At 40.9% G+C, this 9,839-nt stretch overlaps 1 pseudogene; it reads right to left on the bottom strand.

Moving 5' to 3' along the window:
- Positions 1 to 519: 519 nt before the first annotated feature.
- Positions 520 to 1,859, bottom strand: LOC103794356 (guanine nucleotide-binding protein G(I)/G(S)/G(O) subunit gamma-5 pseudogene; annotated as a pseudogene).
- Between the last annotated feature and the right edge of the window lie 7,980 nt (positions 1,860 to 9,839).

The raw sequence follows: 9,839 nt of genomic DNA, 5'->3' as shown, positions 1-9,839 counted from the left end.
ACCTTTGGTCAAATTTGGGAGAAATAGGGCATAATAAAAGAATACTTTCAATGGATTAAAATATACCAAACATGTTTAAATGCATGAGTTCCTTATCTTACCAAAGGCAGGGCACAGTGGCTCATGCCTGTAATCCAAGCTCTTTGGGAGGCTGAGACGGGTGGATTATTGAGGCCAGGAGTTCGAGACCAGCCTGGGCAACATGAAAACCCCTGTCTCTACAAAAAATACAAAAATTAGCTGGGGGAATTGGCATGTGCCTGTGGTCCTAGCTATTCTGGAGACTCAGGCGAGTGGAGCATCTGAGCATGGGAGGTTGAGACTGCAGTGAGTTGTAATAAGTGCCACTGTACTCCAGCCTGGGTGACAGAGTGAGAACCTGTTTCAAAAAAAAAGTATAATTTTACCAAAAAACCCCCCCACAAAACCCTCGTCATTCACCTTTGTAATATGCAAGGGAACAAAATTATTACTTTTATTTTATTTTTATTGAGTTAAAAAAAGACAAATACTAAAGTACATCTTTTTTTCTTTCTTACTAAGTTTTATTGTATGCTGCCGCCAGTGTATATAAAACAATTACCCTTGTGAAATAGAAATTCATGAAAATTCAGAGAGGTAGATGTTAAGGACTGACATAACTAGAAGTTTGTATATTATGGCACAAGTGTTACAGGGATAAACTTTTGTACAGGCTTCAAATGGAGCTCTCTTGAATATTCACTGGATCATAAGAAGTGGTTTGGGAAACCTTTGAAAGATTCATTTTACTACAAAAAGGAACAGACTTTCTGGGGTCTGAATGGATTTGTACTTGAAGATACTCCAGTCAGCAGAGGATCATGTTGAACATTCTGCAGACAGAATTGTTTCAAGTCTGCAGCTTCCTGGGAAACTTTACGCAGTTGAGTCCGGCCTCCAGCCGGAGCTGTTGAACCACTTTCTTCATAGCGGCGACGCTGGAGGAGCCAGACATGGTGTACTGGAGGGCTGGGCCGATTCGTGGGTCGGTAGGTCGTGGGCCGTGGGTCGACAGGGCCAGACAACTGAGCGGTGCGCAGCGGGGGCCTAGAGTACATCTTAAAAGCATAGATCTTAATATATACAACCTAATGTATAATCTTAAATATATTGATTGATGAAAATTTACATTTATGTATATGTCTATGTAACCATTACTCAAAAGATATATATCTACTAATGGAAATATACAACACTACTAATGAAATCTTGCCCCAAAATTGAACCTGTGTCTGATCAAACCTCTAAAACTAGTTACAAATTTACAAGAAATATAGGCAATAGAGAAATATGATGGAACTCCAGAGGCAAAATCCAAACTGGGAAATTCTCAGGATAAATAATCTGGTTTCTTCAACAAATACAATTGCTGGAATTAAGAAAAAAAAGGAGGGAATCTATAGATTTAAAAAGACTTAAGTGGGCTGGGAGCCATGGCTCATGCATGTAATCCCAGCATTTTGGGAGGCCAAGGCGGGTGGATCATTCGGGGTCAGGAGTTTGAGACCAGCCTGGCCAACATGGTGAGCCCCATCTCTATGAATAGCACAAAATAAGCTGGGTGTGATGATGCATGCCTGTAATCCCAGCTACTTGGGAGGCTGAGGTGGGAGAATCGCTTAAACCCAGGCAGTGGAGGTTGCAGTGAGCTGAGATCGTGCCACTGCACTCCAGCCTGGGTAACAGAGTGAGACTCTGTCACAGAAAAAAAAAAAAAAAGACTTAGATGACATCAATTGATTATAATGTATGAGAAGAATCAGAGAAATTCGATTGGATATTTGACTAGATGTTTAATGATATTATGATATTGAGAAATTATGTCACATATGAGAAAATATGTGATTATGTTTAACAAAAATTTCTTTTATTATAGAGATACCTACTAAAATATTTATTAACAAAGTACTATGTTTAGCAATTGCTTCAAAATAGTACAGAGGAAGAATAGAAAACAGATTATGGCTGGGCATGGTGGCTCATGCCCGTAATCTCAGCACTTTGGGAGGCTGAGGTGGGTGGATCACCTGAGGTCAGGAGACTGAGAACAACCTGGCCAACATGGTGAAACCCTGTCTCTATTAAAAATACAAAAATTAGTTGGGCATGGTGGTGCCCACATGTGGTCAGCTACTCAGAAGGCTGAGGCAGGTGAATCACTTGAACCCGGAAGGCAGGGGTTGAAATGAGCCCAGATTGCACCACTTCACTCTAGCCTGGGCAGCAGAGCAAGACTCCATCTCAAAAAAAAGAAAAAAAGAAAATATAAATTTAAATTGGCTAAGAGTTTATAATCATTGCATCTGGGTAACAAACACATGGGGACAAAAACACAGTATTTTTCTATTCTGTTAAAAAAATATGTTTGAAATTTGTCATAATAAAATGTAAAAAAAAAGGAACGGTTCTTGGTTCTTCACTTTTTCATACTAATTTCAGAATCAGTTTATCAAATTGCATGTATTTTTATTGAAATTGGATTGAATCTAGGGATTAATATTGGAAGAACTGACATTGCAAATTAAAAGTTTTTACTCCATGAATGTGAAATCTCTCCATTTATTAAGTCTTTTAAAATGACTTCCAGTAAAAAATTGTAATTCTATTTCTCTTTTACTAGATTTATTATTAAATATATAACATTTGTAATGATTGTGATATACTTTAAAAAATTATGTTTTATTATTGTGCAAATATAAGCATGCAAATGACTTTTGTACATTGATACTTTATCCATACTCCTTGCTAAATACAAGTACTCCTAACGACTTGTTTAGAGTCCTTTTTATTTTCTAGGTAAGTTATCATGTCCTCTGAAAGTAATGATAGTTTCATTTGTTTCTTTTTTAATTCTGAAAATAATAATAGTTTTGTTTCTTTTTTAATTCTGAAAATAATGATAGTTTTATTTGTTTCTTTTTTAATTCTAATATGCATGCACCTAATAAAAAAGCATTAAAATATATAAAAAAATTTGATAGGGCTACAATAGACAAGAGGCAGACAAATCTTCCACCATGGGGGGAGATTTCAACACATTTTAAAAAGTTGTTGTTAGGTCAAACAGATCGAAATTTAGTAAATATGTTGAAGATATGAACAATAAAATTGAAAGAGGCTTAACCTATACAGAATTCTGCTTCTTACAGTCAGAGACTACGAAATTTTCTCCAGAATTGTCTTAGTTGTCCAATTGCTGCAGAAACTTGGTAGTGTAAAACAAGCACAGCATTTATTATTTCTCAGTTTCTGTGGGTCAGGAATTTGGGAGTGGCTTAGTTGGGTGGTTTTGGCTTAAGATTTCTCATGAAATTCAAAGAGAGCTTGTCAGGAGCTGCAGTCATCTGATGGCTTGACTGGAGCTGAGGGATCTGCTGATAAACTCACTCACATCATCACAAGGTTGGTGCTAATGGCTGGAAGTGATGCAGGACAAGGTGGCGCTTAGCCCAGGAGGGTCCTTGGCTTTCCCAGGAAGGAATTCAAGGGCGAGCTGTGGTGTTAGACAGCAACGTCTATTGAAGTGGCCATGCACAGTAGCAGCAGAGGTGCTACTCCTTGCAGAGCAGGGCTACCCTGTAGGCGGAGTGCCCAGAGTTGCTGCTCAGAGGGAGTTCTGCACTCATATTTATGCCTACTTTTAATTATATGCAAATTAAGGGGCACTGTACACAGAAATTTCTAGGAAAAGGGTGTTAACTTCTGGATTCATTGCCAAGTCAGGTAATTGCCATGGAAAAGGGCAGTAACATCTGAGTATTGCCATAGCAATGGTAAACTGACATGGCACCCTGGGTGGGCATGTCTTACAGAAAGCTGCTTTTGTCTCACCCCTGTTTTAGCTAGTTGTCTATTTGGTCCCGTGTCTCACCTCTGGGGTTGAGTCCCACCACTTACCTTAGAAGGAGGGCTCAGTTCCTCCCCATGTAGGTCTACTTGAGTGTCTTCATGACATGGCAGCTGGCTTCCCAGAGTTAGATATTGAGCAACCTCAGACAGCAAGGTGAAAGCTGCAATGTGTTTTATGATCTAGTCTCAGGAGTCATACACTGTCATTTCTGCAAATTTTATTGCTTGTCCATGTTAGCCCTATTATCCAATGTGGGAGGAGGCTACCCAAGGCCATACACACAATGAGGTGAGAGTAATTGAAGCCACCTTGGAGACTGAGAGTTGTGAGCACACACAGAACATTTAGAAACCGCAATCAGATACTAGTCACAGAGCAAGTTTCAACAAACTTCAAAGAATATAAGTACCACACAAGCAAGATTCTTTGATCACAATTCAATTAAGTTAGAAGTTAATGACAAAAATGTAAACTAAATATTACTATCTGGAAATGAAAAATACACTTCCAAATAACTTGTAGGTCAAAAAAGAAATCATAATATGAATTTAAAAACACTTAGGCACCCCCCACGATGCCCGGCTAATTTTTGTATTTTTAGTAGAGGTGGGGGTTTCACCATGTTGGCCAGGCTGGTCTCAAACTTCTGACCTCGAATGATCCACCCACCTCAGCCTCCCAAAGTGCTAAGATTACAGGGCTGAGCCACCACTCCAGACCTAATTCTTAAATGATTAAAATATGGACAAACCGCTGGCAATGTGAATCAAGAAAAAGAGAGCAGGTATAAATAAATATTATAAAGGAGGACATAATTACAGGTAAAGCAGAGATTTAAATGATAAAATAATTTTATCAATAACTTTGTGGCAACACATTTGAAAATTTAGACAAAATAGACATATCCTTTAAAAATATAACTTGTTAGAAGTGGTTAAAAAAATAGAAAGCCTAAACTAGTACTTTAGACAGTCCTGTGATATGGTTTGACTGTGTGTCTCCACCCAAATCTCATGTTGAATTGTAATCTGCAGTGTTGGGGTAGGAACCTGGTGGGAGGTGACTGGATTACGGGGGTAGATTTTCTCTTTGCCATTCTCACGACATGAGTTCTCACGAGATCTGGTTGTTTAAAAGAGTGTAGCACTTCCCCCTTTGCTCTCTCTTTCTCCTACTCCCACATGTGAAGATGTGCTCATGTCCCCTTTGCCTTCTGCCATAATTGTAAGTTTCCTGAGGGCTTCCAGTCATGCTTTCTGTATAGCCTGCAGAACTGTGAGTCAATTAAGCTTCTTTTCTTCATAAATTACCCAGTCTTGGGTGAGAGTTGGGTAATTTACAGCAGTGTGAGAATGGACTAATACACCCTGTTAAGGAAATAGAGGCAATAGTAATAAAGACAGTTCTACAGATGAAACACGTATCTTACACAAATCTCACAAAATCTTACAAGTATTTCATCATTCCAGTCTTACACAATTTTTTTCAGAGAAAAAGAAAAGAGGTAATAATCCCCCAACTCATTCTACAAGGCTAGACTAACCTAGATGCCAAATCATAGGTAACAAAGACAGGAAAATGTCAGGCTCATTTTCGTTTATTAATATAGATGCAAAAACCCAAAACAAAATATTAGCAGATTGAATCTTATTATATTATTTATGAAATAAATCCTAACACTCTATGAGTAAGTTGGATTTCTCTCAGGAAAGTAAAATTTAATATTAGGAAAATCTCTAAATATAATTGAACACATTATATGGTCAAGTGAAAAGATCCAACCTTTGATTAATTTCAATGTACATTTGATAAAAACTCTCAGTAAATTAGAAATAAAGTAGAACTTCATTCACCTGATCAAGAGGGGTCTCCAAAAACCCTATAATAAATGTCATCCTAAAGAGGAAATGTCAGAAACATTATAGTTATGAACATGACAAATATACCCACCATCACCACTTCTATCCAACGTTGTACTCTAGGACCCAGCCAGTACAATAAGACAAGAAAAATAAGCCAGAGGAGCAGGATTATTTTATTTCTCTAAATATATTCAACATAGTTATTTTATATTCTGTGTCTCATAATACTATTAGTTGTTATTTGTAGGTATTTGTCTACTACATGTTGTTTTTGCTGGCTGTATCATTTAGAGTTCTCCAGGGAACAGAGCCAATGGCCTATATATAGACATATCCAAGGGGATTTATTAGGGGAATTGGCTCACAGAATTATGAAAGCCGAGAAGTCCCACAGTATAACATCTGAAAGCTGGAAAATCAGGAAAGCCGGTGGTGTAATTTAGCCTGAGTCGAAAGGCCTGAGAATTGAGGCAGCCAATGGTATAACTCTCAGTTTGACGCTGAAGGCTTGAGAACCAGGAGCTCTAAAGTTTGAGGGCCGGAGAAGATGGATGTCCCAGCTTAAGATGTACAGCAACTTTGCCTTCCTCTGCCTTTTTTGCTCTATCTGGGACCTCAGTGGATTGGATTATGCCTGCTTACACTGATGAGGTCAAATCTGTACTCAGTTTACTGATTCAAATGCTAATATCTTCTGGTAACACCCTCACAGATATACCAAGAAATAACGTTTTACCAGCTATCTGGGTATCCCTTAGCTAGTCAAGTTGACACATAAAAATGAACCATTACACTGTTTCTTGTTCACATTTCCATGTTTCCTTGTGTGTTCAGTGATAAACATTTAACTGTGAGTTATTCATTTTCTTTGGAATTTTATCTTTGGAAATTATTTGAAACCTGAGACAAAGATTTACATTTGCTTCTGCTGAGCACCTGAGGCACTACCAATCTGGGATGTTTTACACCTAATTCTTGGCTTGAGTTTTTCCAGATCCTCTAGGTAGAGTGGATTTGACTACATATGATGTGAAATCTAACCTGTAGTAATGGATACTCAGGAGGTGATTCTTCCTTTCTACACTCATTACTACTGCCAAGATTTAAAACATGCAACTTTCTTATAATTTCCTAGGTTTGGTGATGGGGTGAGCTTTTTCTAGTTCTCCTGTACATTGAGAATACAGCCCTTTGGGGTTCTAAGCTTATGCAGGGGAGTATGTGACCATCTTGGGCAGACTCAGGTTTTATCTTTTATCTCTGGTGCCCTGAGAGATGATGAAACTTAAGTTAAATTTCATCTGTGAGCAAATGACCTTGTATTAGTTATTAATTGCCACAATATTGTGGCATAATACCATACCATACTAAAACTCAGTAGTTGAAATTAATAAGCATTCATTATTGCTCAAGAGTCTTTAAATTAGCTCGATGGTTCTTCTCATTCAGCTGGATCACTGAATGAATGCGCTGCAGTCAGCTGTGGGCAGGTAGATATCTCTGCTGCACTTGTCTAGGCTCTCTCACATGTTTGGAGATCTGCTGGCTATAGGCTGGTCCACAATGATTTTGGCTTGGATGGTTGGGTTGGCATAGCTCTCTTCCACCTTGTCACTCATCCTCCAGCTGTCTTAGGCTTGTTCTTATAGTGGAGGCAGGAGACCAAGAGAAAGAGTAGAAGTATTCATGTCTCTGAAGGCCTAAGCTTGGAACTGGTACACCATGACTTCCCCAGATTCCATTGGCCAGAGCAAGTTACAAGTCCACTCAGATTTCAGTGTCCACCTCCTTTTTTTTTTTTTTTTAATTCTCAGAGATCCTTGTTCCAAAGAGTCCACCTCTTTGGATGGAATGAGTTGCAAAGTCACAAGGCAAAAGAGATGGATTCAGGTACAGATAGAGAGTTGGTGCCCTTTTTGCAACAAATCTATCCAGCCTCCAAGGCTAAAGATGGCTTCAATGCTCTGCTTACTTCTCTGGTTCTGCCTTTACTTAGATTTTGGCTGCAGTGATTCTGATTTTCTTGCCAGCACACTGATACATTTAAGAAGATTTAAAAATATATATATTTATGTGTATATATTCTCTTTTGTGTTTTAATAAAAATATTTTATTTATTGATTGCTATTTATCATGTTTTCAGTAAGAAGGTCAACCAAAGCACCTGTCCTACTGTCTGATTGACACTTTGGGTGAGTCTCTGTCTTTGCATATGTGACTCTCTACCTGAAAGTCTCTCTCCCAATCTTTGAGACTCCACTCAAATATCTCCTTTGAGCTTCTTTGACTGTCCTCTTCACCTAGGCAGAGCTAGGCCCAGGGTGGGCTCCTTGTTCAAAAATTATTAAAAGTTCTAAGACAGTGACAGCAGAATATTCAACCAAGAGTGAAGCCCTTCTATGTGTGGGGCTTTGTATGAGACTGCACAGGTCACACTCCCATGAAGCTGGCCCTGACAGTAATTATTGGTTTACATCTCCATCTCCCTGATTAATCACTGGATAGCTAGGAGAGAGCACTGTCTAAGGTAAGCCTGTCTGATTAATCTGTATGTCCCCAAGAGGCTATCAAGGTGCCAGGTAGAATCAGTATAGGGTTGTTGAGTGAAAAAATACAAATAACCTGTTCTCAATTCTAAAATGCACCAACTCTGATAGCTTTAACAGAAAGGTAGAAGAGCCATTTTAAATGTCCCTGTTTATTGTAAGATGCTTTTCAGTTTCAGAATAGTTTACAAAATACAGAATTGTGAAAACACAGTGGTGCCTTTTAGCATCCTCTATGATGACTGTTCTCTCTCTCTCTCTCTTTTTTTTTTTTGAGACGGAGTTCCAGGCTGGAGTACAATGGCGCGATCTCCACTCACTGCAACCTCTGCCTCCCGGGTTCAGGCGATTCTCCTGCCTCAGCCTGCCGAGTAGCTGGGATTTGTGGCTGGGATTACAAGCGCGCGCCATTGCACCCAGCTAATTTTTTGTATCTTTAGTAAAGACGGGGTTTCACCATATTGGCCAGGCTGGTCTTGAACTCCTGATCTGAGGTGATCCACCTACCTTGGCCTCCCAGAAGTGCTAGGATTACAGGCGTGAGCCACCGTGCCCAGCCTGATGGCTGTTCTTCTGCTCCATGGAAAGTGAGATGTTTCCTTCAGTTCTAAAGTGGATTCCTGGGAAGAACTTTCTTTCTTATTTACTCTGACATCTGCTCTTGACTGGACCCTGGGCTGGGAATGGTCTTCAACCTCAGTTCATGATTGAAGAGACAATGAACTGTTCTTGTGAGCGGCAGGGTAGGTGATCAATCTACTAGTCTCTTATCAGACTTGTAGGTTTCCCTTGGGAGGAGGGCTCTCCAAGCCCTTTATGTCAGTTGATGTATTGTGGCATCTTCAAACATCATCTCCCTGGGGAAAAGAGGTCTTGGCTCCCAGTATTAGCTCTTCTGGGCCTTTGACTTCGCCTTTCCGTGCCTCAGTTTCCCCCTTTATACAGGAAGAAGAGCGAGTGGCCCCACAGGGAAACAAAGAACAGGGAGTTGTTGGGAGCGGGGGTGGGAGTGGGGTGGCGGGGTACCTTGAATCAGAAAAACTCCAAGGGGTCTGTTCCTAGAGGTGAACAGTAGTCTCCCAAGCCTCCCAAGCCCACACCTCACCACCCTAAGCTTTCAAGGCCGGAAAAGGGAGAGGAGGGAAGAGGGCTTTAAGGATGCCCACTAAACCTCCACCCCCAACTTTCAGCGCCAGAGGCAGTGTTCCCTCACACCCACCCTGGAAAGCCGGAATCCGGAGCGACCCCTTCCCCCACCGTCTTCAGTCCCTCCTCCTGCGGCTTCCCCACCGCGGTCCCCTCCCCCCATTCATTACAGCATCGCTCTGGGCGCCAAGACGGATTCAAGCCAGGGACTGCTGCAGTCAGCTCTCCGCCTCTCGGTTCCCGCAGCCTGTGTCTAGGCTCCGCAGCCTCCAGCTGTGCTTAGGACAGTCCCTTTTCCCCCCACCCCGCCCCCGCCATGGCACAATCCCAGGCTCAGGGCCCAGAGGCAGGCGGGCACAGTGGGCGCGGGCGGGGGCCCAGCACAGGAGGCAGGTACAGCGGGGCTGTCCCTCC

Source organism: Callithrix jacchus, chromosome 7 (genome assembly GCF_049354715.1).
Source record: "Callithrix jacchus isolate 240 chromosome 7, calJac240_pri, whole genome shotgun sequence".
In the NCBI taxonomy this organism is placed as follows: Eukaryota; Metazoa; Chordata; class Mammalia; order Primates; family Cebidae; genus Callithrix; species Callithrix jacchus.
Note: the sequence above shows the minus strand (reverse complement) of the source record. Positions and strands in the feature narration are given on the sequence as shown.